At 45.3% G+C, this 20835-nt stretch overlaps 1 long non-coding RNA gene across 2 annotated transcripts in view; it reads left to right on the top strand.

Moving 5' to 3' along the window:
* Nucleotides 1-20835, top strand: part of LOC131512232 (uncharacterized) — a 115959-nt gene that overhangs the window by 40123 nt on the left and 55001 nt on the right. The window contains exons 3-4 of one of the 2 annotated variants that reach the window (XR_009262043.1): nt 11509-11617; nt 12190-12447. This is a non-coding gene — a long non-coding RNA (uncharacterized LOC131512232). Of the gene's footprint in view, nt 1-11508; nt 11618-12189; nt 13608-20835 lie in introns of those variants that run through there. The other variant, XR_009262042.1, reaches the window with a different exon arrangement.

Below are 20835 nucleotides of genomic sequence, written 5' to 3' on the forward strand. Positions count from 1 at the left end.
GGTGGATCCAAGGAAGCTACATTTTTATAAAGCACTCTGGATGATTCTGATGCCAATGGTACCCAGGAACACCGACTTCCATTGTGCTGGTAAAAGAAATACGCATAGAACTAACTATCTGCCCAGCCAGGGGCTCCTAGAAGGTAGGGTAACACATGCCAACAGTGACCTAGGCTCTCAAAAATTGCGCACTTTGGAAATATTTACCGAGGTAATGGCTCTGGGAACCTTGTCTAATACTAGTAAGTATTAGAAGATATAACATGTCCCAGGTTAAACAGGTATTTTTACTGCAGGAATTCTTAAATCCTCTAATGTGTCAATATACTCTGACTCTCAAGGAGGAGCATAGAAAATACAGAATGTTCCAAATTTATGACTATAGAATCCTCTGCTGAATTGGAACTCATATTAGGAAAATATGATCTAGGAGTCTTTCGAGGTGCATCAGAGCAGTTTCCTTTGGGGTATGAATGGCTACTAAAGTGCTTGATTTGGCTGTCAAACAGTAATGCTAGATATGCCAGTGTACGTGGGCTGTACCGTGTAGACATCAAATAAATCATACACTGAGTGATACGCAGTCCTGGGTCCCTTAGTAACATACACTGTATGGTAGAGTCATATGTACTATTTCATTTAATCTCCATAATAATCTGGTGAGGTGGGTATTATTATTGATTCCTACTTGACGATGAAGAAACTGGGGTCAGGAGAACTTAAGGAACTTGTCCAAGATGCCATCTAATGATAGCATCGCTGAGATTCAAATGCAGGATTCAAACCCCAATGAATCTGACTCCAAACCCACGTTCTTTTCCTTATACCCTCTGCACATTCCAGCAACATAATAATTTCAGTGGAATCTCATCTTCTGTGGGATTAGGTTCTAAAGCCGAGAGCAATCGGAGGTAAATTAGACAAGTATTTAAACCTCCCATAAAGTACAGTTATACAAAGTTCTGGGCATATAACCCTGTCCAGTATCGTGTTGGTATAAATCTATAATGCATATGTGTAGGCAAAATATAATTTTACAGCATTTTTATTTTAAGTATGCAAGAGAAAACTTATATAATTGAATTAATGTAAACGCCTATGTGATAGGTCTCTGCATACACACACATCAAAATGTGTGCCAAACCAACAATGGAGACATCTTATAGAATCATACAACTTAAGAACCAGAAAGGAATTCTATGATCAACTCATTTGTTTTAGAATTGACAGAACTGAGGCCCCAGGAGGCTGTCCTTTCCCAGCCTCACCATCTACCTTGGCTTCCCACATGCTTTGTGACCCTGAGTGTCTGCCCCCTGAGCGTCAGCTAAGAGGAAAGTAGCAGGGACGCGCCTTTCTTACAGGTGCCCGTTGTGGCCCTGCTGACTTGATGAATGGAATGCAGGGAGCTGCCAGGTGGTTTGAGGTGGCTGAGCCCTGGCCTTCCCATCTGACGGGGAGGCAGCTCCTTTCACAGGGCAAATGGCCGCAGCTTTGGCTCCGCCTTGGAATCATCTCCCCATAAGAGACAGGTTCCTGGCCTCTGCCTCTTGTCTGTGCAGTTCCTAGGATGGTCCAAACTGGTGGACCCATGAAAGGGCCTAGGGGGCGTATAAAGGGAAGAAGTCTGTAATACACCTCCCACATGCATGTACACACACACACACACACACACACACACACCATACACTTGCCTCACTTCTTTGAAAAAGGAAGAAGCCAGAATATGTGATGCAGTCAACTGTTTGAACTCTTAATTAGAGTATTGAATCTAAGCAATGGGGCAATCTGGAGAGAGGGAGCTCATGGTTTTTGGTGGGGAGGATAGGAATAGTTCCACCTGTAATCATATGGATGAAGGGAGTGAACAAAACTGGCCTTTGTCATGGGAGAGCACACAGACCCCCTTGAGGTGGCCTGTCTGGTCTCATTCACCCTCTCCCATCCCATTGTCCATCTGATCCTTCCTTACCTGCCTTCATTCTCTCAGCTAACTGCCAGGGTATGTAAGCAATCCCTACCAAGATGGCATATGACAAAGGGAGTAAGGCGTTCCTTCTCAGTCACTTTCATGTGGGTGATCTTACAGTTCCCAATGCTTCCAGAAGCAAAGGGAAACCATATATGAATAACGTGTCAGGCAGGTTGGAGAGAAATTTCTGGGCCACATGCCTTCATGATGTTTTTTCATATCACAGCCCAGGTCAAGCCTGTTACTTCTGTAAGCAGGAGGGAGGCTGGGTGGGAAATTAAAGGAAGCACTTCCCCCTCTACCCTGAAAACCCCCCATTTCTGAACTTGGATGTAGAAGCCACACTCTGAGGCATAAATACTTATAGGCCCTCATTTTCCAGATACTTGTTTTTATACCTGAAAATCTTTAGTTTTGCAGCACCATTGGGAAACCGTTCATTCGCCACAGCCCCCCCACTCCAAAATGTAGCCCAGACCACTCATACTTCCATATTCTTTTCCTGTGATTTTTCTTCAAAGCAACTGATGGCATCACAGGTTGTTGCCCCACACCCACTCCCTCTAAGAACATTCACCTGCACTGGTTGTGAGCAAAGCATTTCTGTTCTGTTTCAAAAATAAAATGTCCTAGAAAGATACGGTGTTTAGCCAAGACACCAGAGCTGTTGGCTCTCGTTTGACAGGGAAACTTTCAGTGTCCACTTTGCATGTTCTGTTTAACTGGGAAGACGACCTACATCGTGTGGCATGTAAGGCCCGAAGTGATGTTTCATGAAGAATAGTGTTAAGAGCTACTTACATCAAAACAGCCTGGGGAAATTGCTAGCATGCCAATTCCTGGGCTGCGAGTTTGATTTTAAGGGCACTCGTGCTTCAGAACTTTTGGACTAAAGGTTGCTGTCTCTCTTGAGAGCAACACCTCCAATGACAGGCTATCCTATCTGTCATTTCCTGGAGAGTTCTGTATAAATACCCTGCATAGCCGGAAGGTTCACCACGCTCAGGGCATTGAGGGAACAGAGCAGGTCTGTGTTCATCAAGTCCGTGTTCATCAAGAGGGCCCGTTGCCCTGTGCTGCCTGGGGACTTCCACCCAGGCCTGCTACTCAGCCAGGGACACTTTAACCGCATCCTACCCTGAGGGTGGGCCTTGGGACAGCCTGCCCTAGATGGATGGAGCCAATGTCTGTAAGAATTCAAGAGTCCACCATTTCCTGTTCACCCAACGGCCACATTAGGCTGACCAAGAGACTCCTGAGAACACAGCCTCAAAAGACATCCTCACTCCCCAAGACTTAAGTCGCCATCATCATCATCATCATGGTCAGGACTGAACAAAATCATACCAGGAGGGGGCAGGGCCTGTGTTCAAATTCCAAACGTGACACAAATAGCTGTATGTGGTAAGAGCAGATTGATCTACCCCTCTGTGCTTCCATTTCCCCATCCACAAAACAAAGATACTAAAAGAATCTGCCTCTTAGGATTGTTGTAAAAATGAATTGTGACGATATGCACCAGAGTCTTAACACAGAGTTTGCCATATAGCCAGGGCTCAGCGAACAGACCACAGCTAGCTTATAGGAGGTCTTTGTGTTAAAAAAAAAAAAAAAAAAAAAAGCTGTCTTCCTTTGGGTAGACACATTGAGAACATATGCCTCTTCCTCTGGCCTGGCTCAGGCTGGTGCCTGGGTTCTTATCTTGGGGAGCAGAGTGTCTCCCTCAGCTGGCCACCACGCTTTGGCAGGTCACAGCCCATAAAACTGGGGAAGCTGTCACCAGATGTCAGCTCTAGTGATCACACGGAAAGTGGGGGGGGGGGGGGGGGGGAGGATGATGTTGGCGGTGGGAGCTAGGCTGAACCAGGGTTCTCCCTCCCTGCAGGCCCTGCAGACATTTGACTGCGGGGACCCAGGAACAGGGGGCGGCTGCATCTGGCTTCTCAGAATCGCCAGTGCTACGCTCAGCAGAGGCGCATCTTGATAAATTTCAGCGAGAACAAAGGCATGAAGTCGCGCTGAATTTTCCTTTTCTGAGCTTGGTTCCAGCTGATCATGCTTCCTGTCTCTCTAAGAGCCTCCCTGACACAGGCGACTTGCTTCTTTCACATTTGGTCATCGCCCTCTTGCTTTCCTTTGTGAGTCAGCGTGGCTGCCCTTGTGCAGGAGTCAGTGCTCCCGGCCCCAGTGCCTGACCTCCCCAGGTGATCCCCGCCCCCCTCCCAGGGTGAGCGTCCCCGCCCACTCCGTGCCGCTTCGGAGACGTGCGCTGGGGATGTGAGTCACAGCCCCATCCTCCCCAGCTGAAACTATTCGGGGAATGCCTCTGCACGCAGTGCACGCTCGCTTCCTGGAGCTCACCGTCCTGTGCTCAGCGATCAGCCGCTCATACTCCTCTGCCAGAGGTTCCACTTGGGTGATCACAAGGTGGTTGCGTCAAGTCAGGAAGCTTCCAAGAAAGGTCTGTTTAGGTCAGGCATCACGCATCCTAGGCTGAGCATCAACCGCGTGCACCTTGGGGGCGGGGGGTTCAACCTGGAAGGAAGGAGGCAAAAGACTAAAATAAGAGCCCCGGAGATGTACAGTTCCTGTGTCACTGTGACAGATGAGGACAGCGAGAGGGAGGAAGGTGAAGTCCTGAGCTCATGGTCTGTAGCCAGAAGACAGTGAAGTACATACCCAAGCCGGCTGCCTCGTTAGCATTAACTTCTGTGACTGAGAGTCGATTTGATTTTTTATTTTTCAGGAGGATATTAGAAGGAAAGGGAGATGAATTTAGTTCATTGATCCTTCTGTGACGTCCTGATGTAGATCTCGCCTCGTATATGCTAGATCTGGACTTTTGCCCATCTGGCAGGGATCTCAGTAAAGTTCTGGTGCTGGATGCAGGTTGGATAAGCTTGCAGACAAAGCATGGGTCTTGAGTTCCGGAGTTCTAATTCCATGTTGGTGTGGCACTGGCTGAGTTCCAGAGAGAGGGAGAGAGAGCAGTTGACTTCCTGATGTTCCTTATTTGACAAAAACATGAGACCTTGAGCATGACAAAATAAAAAAAACCTTTTGCTAGAGAATTTTCACATTCTGAGAAACAGAAACAGAAAGGAAAAAAGCAGCTCCAGGGACAACATGGCAGAGGATCCTGGAAGAGGTTTTGGGTAGGTTGTGTCAGAGATGCCTTGGCAGCAGGCGTACAAAACGAGAACAAGAGAGAGATGAGAAATCCTGCCTCAAGTTGCAAACACACATAACATCCCAAGATGCCTGGCAGATCCCTGTCACTTCCTTCCCCTGATGACAAGGGGTGGGAAGGGGGCCTGTGACTCCCTTTACATGGCAAGATTGGGCTGGTACAGGATGCTTCCATAAATAATGGCCAATTAATCTTATTCTGTTTCTAGATGCCAATCTTTTTTTTTTTTTATTAATGTTTATCTATTTATGTTGAGAGAAAAAGCACCCAGGTAGGGAAAGGGCAGAGAGACAGAGACAGAGAATCCCAAGCAGGCTCCACACTGTCAGTGCAGAGCCTGATGCAGGGCTCGAACCCATGAACCATGAGATCATGACCTGAGCTGAAACCAAGAGTCCGAAGCTTAACCAACTGAGGCAGCCAGGGGCCCCTCTTGGGGCAAATCTTATCCCGAGTCTCTGACCTTCCGCATGAATGGAGACCTTATCAAAGTGAAAAGCCTGCTTTTCGTGTGCTGCTTTAATGCAGCTATTTGAATTAACATGGAGGAGGAGGCTTACGTTTTCCCCTCACACTTTGGGCCAGTATGGAGCTTGGGACTGGCAGAGAAGTGGAACATTGTTTTATTCCTTGATCTGAAAGGGAAAGCTTATCCTTTTCCAGTGAGGTCAAACCGAGGGAAACTGGAAGATACCCTGAAGGGTAGGTAACCATAAACTGGGTGACTGAATGCTGTCCCTGCCTCCTCTCAGAGTTGTCCAAGGAAGCACATCTCAGCATCTTCACGTACCCTCAACCTTAGTCCAGCAAGATCTTGGTCCAAAGAATGAAAGATGCCTGTCTGAATTTAGAACAGTCACATCAGATAGTTTTTGAGCACCTAATGAGGGCTTTCCTGGAATCTTCTCATTATAGTTCTCTCAGCCTCCTTTGAGAGAGCTCTTGTTACTATCCCCATTTTTTTTAGATGAGGAAACTGAGGCATAGAGAAGCCTTTGAAATCCATTCGATTTAAAAGCTATTTGAACAGGCTTCTAATGAATATACATCTTAAGTGATTACATGAAATAATTTTAACAAAAATGAGGCAATTCAGTTAATGACAATATCCAAACAACCAGCTCTAGTGGGGTGAAGACTAAAAGGAAAGGGAAGTTTCCCAGTAGGAGTGTGTGTGTGTGTGTGTGTGTGTGTGTGTTGAGGAAAGGCAAGAACCAAAGAGAAATACTGAACTGAGCGGGGGAGAAAGACATTTAAAACCAGCAGCGACACTAAAAGAACTCAAAATTATCACACTTTGGGGCGCCTGGGTGTCTCAGTCGGTTAAGCGGCCGACTTCGGCTCAGGTCATGATCTCACGGTCTGTGAGTTCGAGCCCCGCATCGGGCTCTGTGCTGACAGCTCAGAGCCCAGAGCTCGTTTCAGATTCTGTGTCTCCCTCTGTCTCTGACCCTCCCCTGTTCATGCTCTGTCTCTCTCTGTCTCAAAAATAAATAAATGTTAAAAAAAAATTATCACAGGTTTTTGCCAAGGTAATATCACCAGATAACTGTGCTAAAAAAATGACCATTTGGTCAAAGGTAGGGACACCCTGAAACAGAATCTCCTATTTGCACATCTTTTCATTCTGCTCTTCAGGTTATCTGTCTCCAAGTCACGGAAGAAGTTTTGCTCACATATGCTGGGGTATTTCAAACTTTTTGATGTGACCACCCTGAAGTATTCCCTCACCAATCCCTCCAAAATAGAGAACTGGAAACTGCTTCGGCCATATCAGAATGAAGTTTAGTTCACATCAGGTCAGAGGCCTTCAGAGAATGAAATGCTGTCATTTGGGCATAAAAACCATTGTAAAAAAAAAAAAAAGATTTAGAAAACTAAAAAAAAAAAAAAAAAAAAAGGATCTGCAATTTTTCAATACAAAGTGGACTGATAAACATTTCAGCTCATCTTGTTTAAATAATGTGAGAAGCCCTTTGTTTAGTATTTTTCATAAAAAAATTCTAGCATTCCTGAGGTTTTTTCTTTTTTTCTTTTGTTTTGTTTTTGTAAGACCTCCTTTATACTCTGAATATTTGTAGACCTTTTCAGGGCCTCAATAAAAAAGCACCATGAAAAAAAAATCCTTGACATGAACCCCAAATAAAACTGGGCAGCAATATTTGTAACTGAATTTTGAAACAAATCACAATAGGTCTCTCCCCATAAAACTACCAGTACATTGTGCACAGTCAGAGCTGAAACTATATTTTTTCCCTACATTGTTGAATTTGTTGAATTAGAATAAATGAGAACATCAATATATTTCCTAAATTCATATTCTTGTTACTTCCAGTTTGTAAGTTTTTCTCCATTTCACATTAAACATGAAAAGTTTTCATTAGTTGGTAGCAAGAGTTTTAACATTTATACATCTGCTAAAGGACACAAGGCAAGGAAGATGATGAAATTGTACAGAGATGTCCCACCCAGTGTCCTACCCCATGAATGCTGTAGCTTATCATTTCAGACAAAAGAAAGGTGACCCGTGTGTTGGATTCTGCCCACACACTTTTGGTCAGCTACATGTGAGAAAAGGAACGATAGTTTTTGTGATTATGGGCTTCTACAAATCCTGGAAGCAGAAGCAGCATTTGAGCACAGCTGGGCAAGGGTCAAATTGTTTTGAGAAGAGTTTTAACCCTGAGCTGACCTCTTTTTCCCCTTCCTTCAACTTTCACCCAACTTTCAATCCAGGAACAGGTGAGCAGAGAAGGTAAAACAGGTGATCTTTCTTTCAGAAAGATCATCCATATTTTAAACAGTGCTGTGGATGGAAGTTTAAGAATCAGAAGCCTTGGAAGTCTTCACTCACCATTCATTCATTCATTCATTCATTCATTCATTTTAGAGGGAGAGTGTACAAGTTGGGCAGAAGGAGAGAGAAAGAGAGAATCTTAAGCAGTCTCCATGCTTAGTGCAGAGTCCTACGTGGAGCTCAGTCCCATGACCTTGGGAACATGACCTGAGCTGAAATCAAGAGTCAGACAGATACTCAACCAAATGAACCACGCAGGTGCCCCTTCATTCACCCTTTAAATTGCCTTGACAGTTTGGGCAACTCAATTGTCTCACTAAGTCAGTATTCACGTCTGTAACGTGGGAATAATTGACACGTAGCCTATCCATACAGAGCTCTACAAGGAACAAAAGGAGAGACGGCACAGTGAGAGATTGTGATTATCTGGACATAGCAGTCACCCCTCCAAATCTGGCACCACCTACTTCAGGGCACAGGAGACCATATTAAATTGCATTTACTATTTCCTAAATTAATCTCTCATTCAGTTATGTAAAATAAATTAGTCTTGCTCCTCCCTTCATTATTGTTGTTAAGCCTTTAAACTCCAAACAAACTGTAATGCATCTATTTAGGAGTTAGATTTGGCTGTGCCATGGTATGAATATTAATAGAAAGTCCATATGTTTCATGTCTCTCTGTAAAATATAAGAAAAGTCCTCTTAGCATTCTGTGTAAAGCTGTATTGTTAAATATATGTGTGCTAGCATTTAAAAAATGGGTGCAGAGATGAAAGAGAGGGCATTTAAAGCAAGCACCACCCCCACTCCCAGTGGGACAGGGCTGACTCAAGAGAGAAATGAGAAAGACAAGTTGGGGTGGGGGAAGGGAGAACGGCTGTAGTTTAAGCAGTCAGTTATATTTGGAAAGGTGAGCAGAGACATTTTCAGGATTTCAGAGGGCAGGATGGAGAAATGGGTAAACCACCAGAGTCAGACCTTTTGTTGTGTGCGTCTCCATGATTCAGGACATGCACATTCCAACTCAAGAAATGATATTCTAGAGGCGCCTGGGTGGCTCCTTCTGTTAAGTGTCGGACTCTTGGTTTCGGCTCAGGTCATGATCTCACAGTTTGTGGGTTTCAGCCCTGTGTCAGGCTCTACACTGTCAGCGTGGAGCCTGCTTGGGATATTCTCTCTCTCCCAATCTCTGTGCCCCTCCCCTGCTCTTTCTGTCCCTCTCTCTCTGTCTCTCTCTCTGTGTCTCTTTCTCTCAAAATAAATAAACTTAAAAAAAAGAAAAGCATGATATTCTAAGGTGAAAAAATTTAGATCTGGGGGTTTTCCATTCTTCTGGATTTTTCAGGTCTCTGCTGGTCTCTGTCATCCCTGATAATGAGAAGGTCATGGGATCAGAGGAGGTCAGAGCAGTAAAGAGACCCTCCAGCCCAGCCTTTTCATTTCACTTATGAAGGGCTGAGGCCCAGAGACTTGGGAAAAGGGCCCGGATTAGGGAACGTAGACTTTGGAAAATCTAAAAGGAATGTCTTCCCTGTAAATGACTGATAGGCCAGCTTGAAACCTGCTTGTCACTATCCTTTCCCCACCCACCCCCCCCCCCCCCCCCCCCCGCTCAAGTCTCAGTAAGGGTAACTATTCTGTACCTTAGGGCAGAACCCCTAGAAGCTACTGCCCCAGAGCAGATATCCCCCCCTTCCCTGCCTGCAGACTGGAAGGGAGCCTGGAGGTGAACTGTCAGCACCTTTGGAGGGAGCTGGGCTGTTGCTTCCTAGCCATAGTGAGTCCAGAGTTTGCTCGTATAAAAAGGACCAGAGATTGATGGGCCGTGTAGCTCTAGTTTTTGCATTTGGGGAAGAAAAATGTCTTGGTGAAAACAATAAGAACAGGAGCTTGAAATGAAAGGAACAAACGGCCTCTAGTCAGTGGCGAGGTTCCCTTCCAGCCCCCAAGCCACACACACAACCCTGCACACATTTCTTGCTTCTCAGCACTTGCCTGACACACTGCCTCCAGCGCTTATTTCGAAATAGGGACTAAGAAAAGTTCCATAGGACTCTGTCAAGTAGGCAAGCACTCCCTTCTGAAGCTCGAGGGGAGCCAGAAAGAAACCATGTTAAATTAGACAAGAGGAGAGAGGAAGAGGCCCCCCTAGGCCTTCACTCAGGCCCCTGAGGTATGCATCATGTCTGGCAGCCAGAAGCACAGGAATTGCCCCAAGGGAGGCCCTGGGCTGCCCACAGGCTTTCTGGGGTTCTCCTGCCCCATTAACAGTTTCTCCTTGCTCCTGCTGAAGCTGTCACAGGCTTCTGCAGCCTAGACATCTGGGTTCTGCACAATGTAGCTTCATGTTGGATTAAAAAGGAAGCTGGCCTCCTTCTCTCCTTCTTTTCTTCTGAGGCCTGTTTGGAGATAATCCTGGCACAGAAATGCACTACAGATCACAAGGGATGATTAAAAATCCTTTGACCCTTGCTCATTGCCTTAAGACCCACCGTCTTCTGTTTCCACACCCCCACATACTTTTTTTTTGGTAAAGATTAGAAGGAAATTAATATGTACTTATAACTAAGAGGATAGAGTACTTATAAGTGTGCTGTCCAATCTCTTTTTGTTTCTTCTTTACCTTCTATTTGATACCTTTGAGGATGATCTGAGTTTTGTTTTTGTATTATAGAAAGCACATATTTATGTGTCTCAGAATTTCTTGATAAGTAATTGTGAAGCAAAGTGTACATTTCCACTTGGATAGGTAAATGTAAGGGGCCAGCATTTAGTATAACAAACATTTATTAAGCACCTACTATTTGCTGGCATCTGTGCTCGAACTCTGAGGACACAGAGATGAAAAGGCATGCATAAGCTTAGATTATTCTTTCTTCCACTCTGTGAGAGAACACAAAGAATTGTCATCAGTGTTTAATTCCCAAACGACTTTTTAAAAAATAATGCTTACTATTTATTTTTGGAGAGACAGAGTGTGAGCAGGGGAGGGGCAGAGGGAGAGGGAGACACAGAATCAGAAACAGACTCCAGGCTCTGAGCTGTCAGCACAGAGCCCGATGTGGGGCTGGAACTCATGAACCGTTGAGATCATGACCTGAATTTAAGTCAGATGCTTAACCAACTGAGCCACCGAGGTGCCCCCCAAATGACTTTTTTTTATATTTTTATTAAAAAAATTTTTTTTTAATGTTTATTTATTTTTGAGAGAGAGACAGAGTGTGAGTGGGGAAGGGGCAGAGAGAGGGAAACACAGAATCCGAAGCAGGCTCCAGGCTGTCAGCACAGAGCCTGATGCGGGGCTCGAACTCATGAACCGTGAGATCATGACCTGAGCCAAAGTCGGACGCTTAACCGACTGAGCCACCCAGGTGCCCCTGACTTTTTTTTTTTAAAGATGGATGAGAGTACCTGAGATCTACTTAAAAACAGAAGAAGAAGAAGAAAAACAACAACAAACCTACTTTACCCCACTATAAATCTTAAGCTTTGGCAATGCTCAGCTTTGGTACATACTGTATATATAATTTATATATTTATTTCTTAGAATACCTACTGTGAAATGTGGAACAAAGTCAAGCTGTATTAGATATCTGATACATCTCAGCAAATAAAGAGGATAAAAGAAGAAGCCAGATCTTGAAGTCATCTCGCAGGTACGTAGAAGAGGCTTGGATAAGGAATTAATGAGGAAACTCAAGAAAGCCATGATGAGACTAAAATGAAAGAATGATCTTCAGAGTGAAGCATAAAAACATAGTGTAAGATCTCTGTTCATATTTTTGTTTATTAAAACAAAAAAGAAGACATTAAACTTAGCTCATATTTAACAAATAGATTGGAATGGAACATGCGTGTACTATATTTGCATATATATGTACATATATCTGAATTACTTGCTCAAGCATTTATTATTCATAGGCTACATAAGCAAAAAGAGGCCACTGATGGATGAGAAGAAACAGGATGAAAGTTAAGGCTCAGAACAGCATCTGTGTTCTGTGAGGTAAGGATAGCATCTAAGAGAGTAAGAATCGAAGTTAGTAGTTAGGAGAATAGAATCAAGTCAGTGTGCAAAGATGGCCACCAATCAATTCCTTCCCTCTCTGTGCACACTTCCTGTTCTCCCCTTCACGAGGTACAGCCCATGTTTCCTCCTCTCCAATGCAACTTTCTCTGACCCGTAAAATATGGCAGAAGTGACATTCTGGGATTTGTTCCCTGGCAGGTTCTGCTTTCTCCCTCTGGGAAACCAGCCACAATGTGTGAGGTCCAACTACCTGAGACGGAACTGTGGGGAAGTCTAGGTTAGCGCATGGACAGAGAGATGCCATATGGAGAGGCACCAAAATACCAGACGTAAGTGAAGTCCTTTGGAAGTCTGCCAGCCACTTATTGAATGTAGCTGAGTGACTCCACTGACACCACGGAGAGCAGAAGATCCCAGCCCTTCCCTGAATTCCATGCCCACACAACTGAAAAAAAGGTAACGATTGTTGAAGTCACTAAGTTTTAGCGTGAAGCTTGTTCCACAGCAATAGATAATAAAAGTCAGGAATTAGTCCTGGAAATAAACATATTTACCAAGATTCCTCTTTTGACAGTTACCACCTTAGACAGGAAAAAAAAAATTCTGATGGCCAAGAGTATGTAGTCAGTGAAATCCTAGGGGAAGGACAATCCAGAAGACAATGGGACAGCCACAGCAAATGAACAAAATATTGTTTTAAAAGAAAAAGTTGGGGGTGCCTGGGTGGCTCATTTGGTTAAGCATCTGACTGTTGATTTCGAATCAGGTCATGATGTCACGTTCATGAGATCAAGCCCCTCACTGGGGTCAGCACAGAGTGTAGAGCCTGCTTGGGATTCTCTCTCTCTCTTCCTCTTTGCCCCTCCCCACTGCGTGAGGGCTTGCTTGCTCTCTCTCAAAATAAATAAATAAATAATAAAAACTTAAAAAAAATTTTTTTTCACGTTGCAGCTGGGTATAAATACTTAAGGATTTGGGTATCTTACAATAATAAAATCATGATTTTTCCTTTTCCGTTGGCAAAAGCTTTCTGCTTTCAATTCTTTTGAGTTCTGTTTCTTTAACTGTATCTGCTGTGCACTTCCTTCTTATTGTTAGGGCTGGAAGCCTGGGAACTACATTTCCCAGTATCCCTTATGGGTAGTTTTCAAGTCCTGTGCTGATGACCAGAAGTATTGGCAGGAGATTTTGAAGGGAGAAGAGAGGTAGAAGCCACGTTATTGCTCTTCGGTCAGGAGCGGGCAGGTGTGTGGGTGTCAGGAGATATCAGAGTTTGTACAGAATCCCATTCTGCTGTGAATCATCCTCCTCAGAGCTGGAAGCAGATGACATCACCAGCAGTAGTTTCCTTTAGTCCCTGAAACTTCCTGTCTCTTGAAGCTAGCCACATATTTGAAAGCTTGTGGCTTTCCCCACCCTTGCCTCTTCCAGCCCTCCCAGGAATTTTGTACGCATCCAATTCCTTGTATTAAAATTTCCTCCCACTTGAAATACGTAGAACAGCTTCTATTTTTCTTTACTAAATCCTATTATGTAAAACAAAACCTCATTTTATAATGAAAGTTGAAATAAAGTAGGATTTCTCTTTACATAATTTTTTTTTCAATTTTTCCCCCCAATAGCTACAGACTTCTTTCATAAAATTTTGAATCCAAACCCACTTACATAACACAGCGTGGAGGGAGATGCCTATGGAAGATTGCAAAATGGCAAGAATACAAGGTGTAGTTGGGATTCTAGGGCTGGAGGAACTAAGCCATTCTTTCCCCAATCAATGAAAGGAAGTTTTATAGGTAGGGTCACGGTCACCAGATTTAGCAAACAACAGGACACCTAGATAAATTAGAATTTCAGATCAACAATGTGGTAGGCGGAGCAATGTCTACCCCACAAAAAGGTACATCTCCTAATCCTTGGAACCTGTGAGTATATTACATGGCAGAAAGACTCTCAGCTGTGATTAAGCTTATGCGCCTGGAAAGAGGAGTCTTCTCCATCATGCAGCTGGGCCCAATTATTCAGAGTCTTTAAAAGTGGAGAGTCTGCCAGCTGTAATCAGAGCGAGCTATGACTAAGGGAGGCCGGGGCTGCAACGTTGCTGTCTTTCAAGATGGAGGAAGAAGGCGGCTTGCCAAGGAATGTGGGTGGGCCTCAGTTGCTGGAAAAGGTAAGAAAATGGATTGTTCCCTAGAGCCTGCGGCAGGAATGTAGCCTTGCTGATAGAGATTTTAGCCCAGTGAGAACCATGTCAGACTGCTGACCTTTGTAACTGTAAGATAATAAATTTGTGTTGTTCTAATCCACTCACTGTGGTGATTTGCTAGAGCAGCAGAAGATTGATGCCAACAATAGGTAGGTTTTTAGTGTAAGTATGGCCTTGCAATATTTAAGACATGCTTATATTTAAAAGTGGGGTTTTTTTTTGAAATTAAAATTTAGCTGTGAGTCTTGTATCTTACCTGGCAAACCTGTTGATAAGAAAGTGGGGTTCCAGATCTCTTCTGTAATACCAATGTTTGGCACTTCCAATGTGCCAGACGGTTAAAATAAGCGAGTTACCTACTCTCTTTCATTTGATTGTTGCAACTCTTTGGTGTAGGTGCAATTGTGATATCTATTTATATGTTTATTTTTTTTTAATGTTTATTAGAGAGAGAGAGAGAGAGAGATTGAGACCGTGCAAATGGGGGAGGGACAGAGAGAGGGTGACACAGAATCCGAAGCAGGCTCCAGGCTCTGAGCCGTCAGCACAGAGCCCGGACACAGGGCTTGAACCCATGAACTGTGAGATCATGACCTGAGCCAAAGTTGGACGCTTGACCGACTGAGCCACTCAGGCGCTCCTATGTGTTTGTGTATTTTTGAGAGAGAGAGAGAGTGGGAGCAGCAGACAGAGGATCTGAAGCAGGCTCTGCGCAGACAGCATGGAGCCCAAAGCGGGGCTTGAATCCACAAACCTCGAGGCCGCGACCTGAGGTGAAGTCCGCCGCTCATCAGACTGAGCCACCCAGGTGCCCCTTGTGGCTATTTTTAAATGAGGTAACTGAGTCTACACAGAAGTAAACAATCTGCTCAATGCAGGTTTTAGGCAGTGGAGGAGCTGGGGTAGGGGTCGCCAGGTCTGTGTCACCCCAGAGTCCATTATGCAAAGTTACCTCCATCTGCTTTGCTAGGCTGTAACTCCATTTTTGGGCTTGCTGTCATTGCTAGAGCCCCCAAAGCCAGCCTCTACTGCCGCTTGCACATCCTCTCGCCCACTCCTTCCTGTAGCCCAGGAATCTGCTGCTCCCACCTCTTCTATACCATTGAAACTGCCTTCTCAAAGGTCACTGATAGATAACCTTTAACTAGCCATCATTTCTTAGTCTTCCTTCTCTTTGCCGTCTGTGCACCACGTGATGATGATGTGTTCTCCACCTTCCAAGCACGCTTTGCTTCCTCTACCCTCACGCTACCCCACCACCATGCTTTTATGTTATAATCCAGAAGCTCCTTCTACCACTCTGACTTTACCTTCTAGTGATGGCTAATTTTGTGTCAACTTGACTAAGAGATGCCTAGATACCCGGTAAACCATTATTTCGAGGTGTGCCTGGGAGGATATTTCTGGAAGAGGGGAGCGTTTGAATCCGAAAACTGAGTAAAGAAGGTAGCCCTCACTGAGGCAGGCAGGCATCACCCAATCTGTTGGGGGGCCTGAGTGGAACAAAAACGAGGGAGGAGGGGTGAATTTGCTCTCTGCTTGGGCCAGGATCTCCATCATCTTCTGCTCTTGGACATGGGCTCCTCTGGTGCTCGGGCCTTTGGGTTTGGACTGGAGGCATACCACCAGCTTTCTGGGGCCTCCAGCTTGCAGACAGCCGGTCAGGGGACTTCTCAGCCTCCATAACTGTGTAAGCCAGTGCTTTGTAATAAATATTTCTGTGTGTGTATATATCCTATTCTACTGGTCTAGAGAACCTGATGAATACACTTCTGTCTCCTCACTCTTCCCACTCTTGACGATTGTATGGGAGAGGCATGGTTCTGTTCTTCCTCACTCCCATTTTTTTTCTTCTATTCAAAACTCCCTTGGAAATATCGCTGTTGAACCTTCAACTTCCACCTCTGCTGATCATTCCCAAATCCTGTCTCCAGCTCTCCTTTCTCCTCAGTTCTCACTGCACTTTTGTGTGAGTACCTGAGCACAAGCCCACCCCGGTCACAGCCTGCCTGCCTGCCCTTCTTCCCCAGCCTCAGAAAGGCCTGGGTGCTCTGTGTACATAGGTTCTAAAGCTGATCCATTTTTGACTCTTGCCTCCTTCCCTCCGTGTGGTCGCTGCATAGCCTATTAGATCCCAAGTGTTTTGTTCTTCACGATATCTTGAGCATTTCTTTCTTCCTCGCTCCAGCATGGTTCCTGCTCCAGGTCTTGGATACTGCCTCCTATTGCCTCAGAGGCTCTCAACTTAGCAGCCCACCAGGGAGATGCTAGCAATGCCTGGACCACCCTCAGGTTCAGTGGCTCTGGAAAAAGGCCCAGATATCAAACTTGCATAAATTTTCCCCAGGTATATTCGTTTTCTATGACTGCTGTAACAAGCTTACCGCCAACTTAGTGGCTTAAAAGAACACAAGTTTATTTTCCTATAGTTCTGGATGCCAGAAGTCTAAAATGAGTCTCACTGGGCCAAACTTAAAACTGTCTCTCCCTCTGGAAGCACTAGGGGATAATTTGTTTCCTCGGCTTTTCCATCTTCTAGAAGCTGTTCGGTTGCTTCATAAGTGGTCCCATCATGTGGCCTTTTCTCCCCCTGCTTCAGACGTCACATCGCCTGCTTCTTGTTCTAAGTTGCATCTCACGTTTCTCCCGCAGGGATACTGGTGATCACATTTAGCCCCCGACACTACCCCCCGGACAAGTTGGGATAATCTCCCCAGGTCAAGATCCTCAAGTAAGTCAGCAAAGTCTTTTGTGCCACACGAGGTACATGACAAGTTCCCAGAGTGATGCCATGGGTATCCAGGGGTGGGTCCATCAGTCAGGAAATTGCACCACGTGATTCTAATTTGCAGTCAAGCTTAGGAACCACTCTTAGACCTAAGCAACCCTCTTCTAGGCTTCTTTTTCTAATCCTTCTTGCTCTCCGACCTGCTAACACACCATGGCTATTAAGACATGACCCCCGATGAAATGCCACCAAAGTCTCCTCTGCCTTTAGAATACATTCCAAATTCCTTAGCGTGGAACACAGACCTGAAGACTCCTTAACCTGACCAGCTGTGTTCTGCCACTCTCCTACATGAACATTTTGCTTTAGGTAAATTGCTTGTCTCAGACTATGCCTAGCGTTCTGATTGGCTTACTTCGTTTTTGCTGTTTCACTCACATGTAAGGCTTTCCTCATCCTCCTGTGCTTACTCAGAACTGACCCGTGTGTCAAGTGGTATTCTTTTCACTTGAAAAGACTTCCATAAGAGAGTTCTACAGCCCGGGTGTAGAACGGTCTTCCATAAGAGAGTTCCACAGCCCGGGTGGCTTAAAAAGCAATCTAGCAACATATTCGCTCGCATCTCTGGAGGCTAGAAGTCCAAAATCGAGGTGGGAGCAGTGTTGCTTCCTTCTGAAGGCTGTGAGGACATGTCTGTTTGAGGGCACTCTCTGTGGCTCGCAGATGGGCATCTTGTGTCTCTTCATATTGTCTTTTCTCTCTGAGCTTCTGTCTACAAATTTCCCTTTCTTTTAAGAATACAAATCCTACTGATATATTCAGGCCCATACTCATGACCTCATCTTAACTTAATTACCTCTTTAAAGACCTCGTCTCCAAATAAGGGCACATTCTGAGGGCCTCAGGTTAGGATTTCAACACAGGAATTTTGGGAGGGGGACACAATTTAACCTACGCCATATGCTATCACAGTCCTATTTGGTTGCTGAAGTCTTTAGCCTTCTTTGCAACTTAGGCTGAAGGTCCCTCCTTCATCTAAATAATACAACAGTTTTTGTCCATGCTTTTGGAAAAATAACAAATGAAACCTTGATGGTGTCTTCTCAATTGTTGTCTTTGAACAGTTACTTTGTGAGTGTGTGTGTGCGTGTGTGTGTCCTCCCCAGATAGAACATGAGCTCCTCGAAGATAGCCATTGCATCTTCCTGATCTCATGATTACACTCAGAATACCGAGGAGAGGTACTCAATAAATATTTGCTGATTTCATTTCAGAAAATTTGAGAGTGTGCCGTTTGAGGTGGAGAGTGAGCAGATATTATTTCAGTAGGAAATGATCTAATACTCAAGGATCTTGTCAGTCTGTGGGTTGGAGAGAATCTAAGAGCATGCTTTCAGGTGGTGTGGTGCTTAAAAGCTACAAAAGCTGACCAAAGGGAAAGAGGGGGAGAGAGACAAGAAAAGCAAGTCTCTTGATATTCAAACTGATGAATCTAAAAACTGGGTGAGTCAAGGTTACCAGCATTTTGCATCATCAGCATCGTCCCTACGTCTCTCCCCACCCTGCAGTTCTCACTCTGCAATGATAGTATGGTGCTTTGGAGGACTTATCAAGCTGACACAGGCGTCCTGAGTCGGGCACTTTGCCACTGCTTTGCTGGGTGCCCTTGCACTTCCGTCTGCTTGTTCTAGTTACTATTCTGCCTACCAGACAGAGAGACGCTGGTCACTTTCACAGAAGCGACGTACAAATTAATGGGAGACTGTCAGGTTGAGAAATGGAAAGGGCCGTCTTTGTAGGAGGTATTTACCTTCTTAGCCTGAGTGTCTAGAAAGCTACAAGAGGGGAAGTCTCCATATTCAAAGGAGGCCCTGGAGCACAGAAGTGTGTCTTCCCTTCAGAGAGGACTATGTCTGAGCTCTATTAAGAAAGTGATGAAGCAGGGTCTTGAACCAACTGTTAAAAATAAACTCCTTTACCTTGAAATAGTGTGGAACTTAAAAACCTGCCTCTTGGGGCACCTGGGCAGCGCAGTCAGTTGGTTAAGCATCTGACTCTTGGTTTCTGCTCAGGTCATGATCTCTCAGTTTGTAGGATCAAGCCCTGCGTTGGGCTCTGTGGTGACGGTGCATAGCCTGCTTGGGATTCTCTCTCTCCTTCTGTCTCATTCTCTCTCTCTCTCTCTCCTCCCCACTCCTTCCATCCCTCCCCCCACCCCACTCATGATCTCTCTCAAAATAAATAAGTAAACTTAAAAACAACAGCATCTTTCCTGGCTTATCTGGGCAATTCCCTCGTCTCTCCTGCCCCCGCCCCATTCTTAAAGAGGGACCCGTGGCTTTCACATCTATTGGACATTGCTGGGCTCCAGTTCCTGCAACTTTTGTTCTGGCTTGTTTCCTTGTTATCATGTCCGGGTCACAGCAGCTGTCCCTTCCTGGGGTTGACGCTGGGGCAGACAGGAGCCTGTTCAGTTTCACTCTGACTTCCCCACAGGTGGGGGCTTTCCGTGGACTTTTTTTTTTTTTTAGCAGCTCTCTGTCCCTGACTTTGCATTCCCTCTCGAGTGGAGCCTGGGCACCCAGGAATGGCTACCTCCTCTGCTGCAATTCCTGTGTGCTTACCAAGTATTTGGGACTGCAAGCGTGATCTGGGTCTCCTTCTGGCTGCAGCTGCCACACTCGGAGAAGGAAGGGGAAGCTTCAGGCATCCGATGCTCGCTTGAGTGGGTTGCCCTTTGCTCTCAGCACTCCAGTGTGAAGTGTAAAGTCGGGCTGGCCCCCATGCCCTCCAGCACTACTGGAGCAGCTGGGGGTTATTTTTGCAGTGGGGGCATTAGAGGAACAAGAGTGCAGTTGCCCAGTCCTTTCCTCCATGTGGGGCTGTGCAGGGGGTCAAAGGTTAGAGCAAGCAGCGCCAGCTTCAAGGAACGGGAGCTGGGCTGGTGTAAGCCTGGCCCACATACCTTCTCAAAGTCCCTTCCAGCCAGGCTTCCCTTCCAGCCTCTGAGCTTATTACCACAAGGCCATGGGTGGGCCTGGATTACCTCCTTTTAGCCCACCAAGCTTTTCAAACAGCTCTGGACATTTGATCCACCCTCGTCCTATCCTGTGTGGACTTGAGGCAGATCCTCTCTCTATTTTCCATCTAAATGGTCACCTTCGCCTTAACAGGCACCTGTTCAAAATTCTTCATTGTTCCTAGTAGATTTTGTGCCTCCTTCTGTATTTTTCTATATCTTTGTGGTCTGTCAGATGGGAACTTAGCAGTCTGCTTCATACCAAGTCACATCCTATAACTTTAGGTGTGTGTACGAGCAACAGAAAAGTTGCTTGCCCAAGTTACAGAAACTCACAAGAGCTCAAGAGACCTGCATGAATTTCTCTCATGGAAAAGGGTAGAATAAAATAGTGTGGGGCTGGTAGGGTGGCTCTGCTCCAGGAAATCCTTAGAAAACAGCTCACCGGGCTGTTTCCTGTGCAGCGTGACCTCGTGTTCATGCTCCAAGGTGGCATCTGTTCCCAGGCAGCAGGAGGGGTGAAGGGATGAGAAAAAAAGGCAAAGGGCATGTGTGAGCCGACTGTCTCGCAAGGTTCCGGGAGCTGCTCTCTGGCATTTTTGTTTACTTCTCATTGACCAGACCTTCCTCACAGGACCGTGCTCAGCTTCCAGGGAGGCTGGGTAACAGGGCGTCTATTAGGGCAGCCATGTGCCTGTTAAAAATCGCATTGCTCAAAAAGAAGGTGAGAACAGAGAGTAGAGAGCACCTAGCAGCCCCTGCCACAAGAATCTCTTCTCAAAACAGATTTTGGTAAAAAGAAAAATGCGTGTTTCTACAAAGTAAACCAAATGATTTGTTCTTGGAGTGCACATCCTTACCTATCCTGATACATATACAAACACGCCAAGTTAT

This window comes from Neofelis nebulosa, chromosome 1 (genome assembly GCF_028018385.1).
Source record: "Neofelis nebulosa isolate mNeoNeb1 chromosome 1, mNeoNeb1.pri, whole genome shotgun sequence".
Classification (NCBI taxonomy): domain Eukaryota; kingdom Metazoa; phylum Chordata; class Mammalia; order Carnivora; family Felidae; genus Neofelis; species Neofelis nebulosa.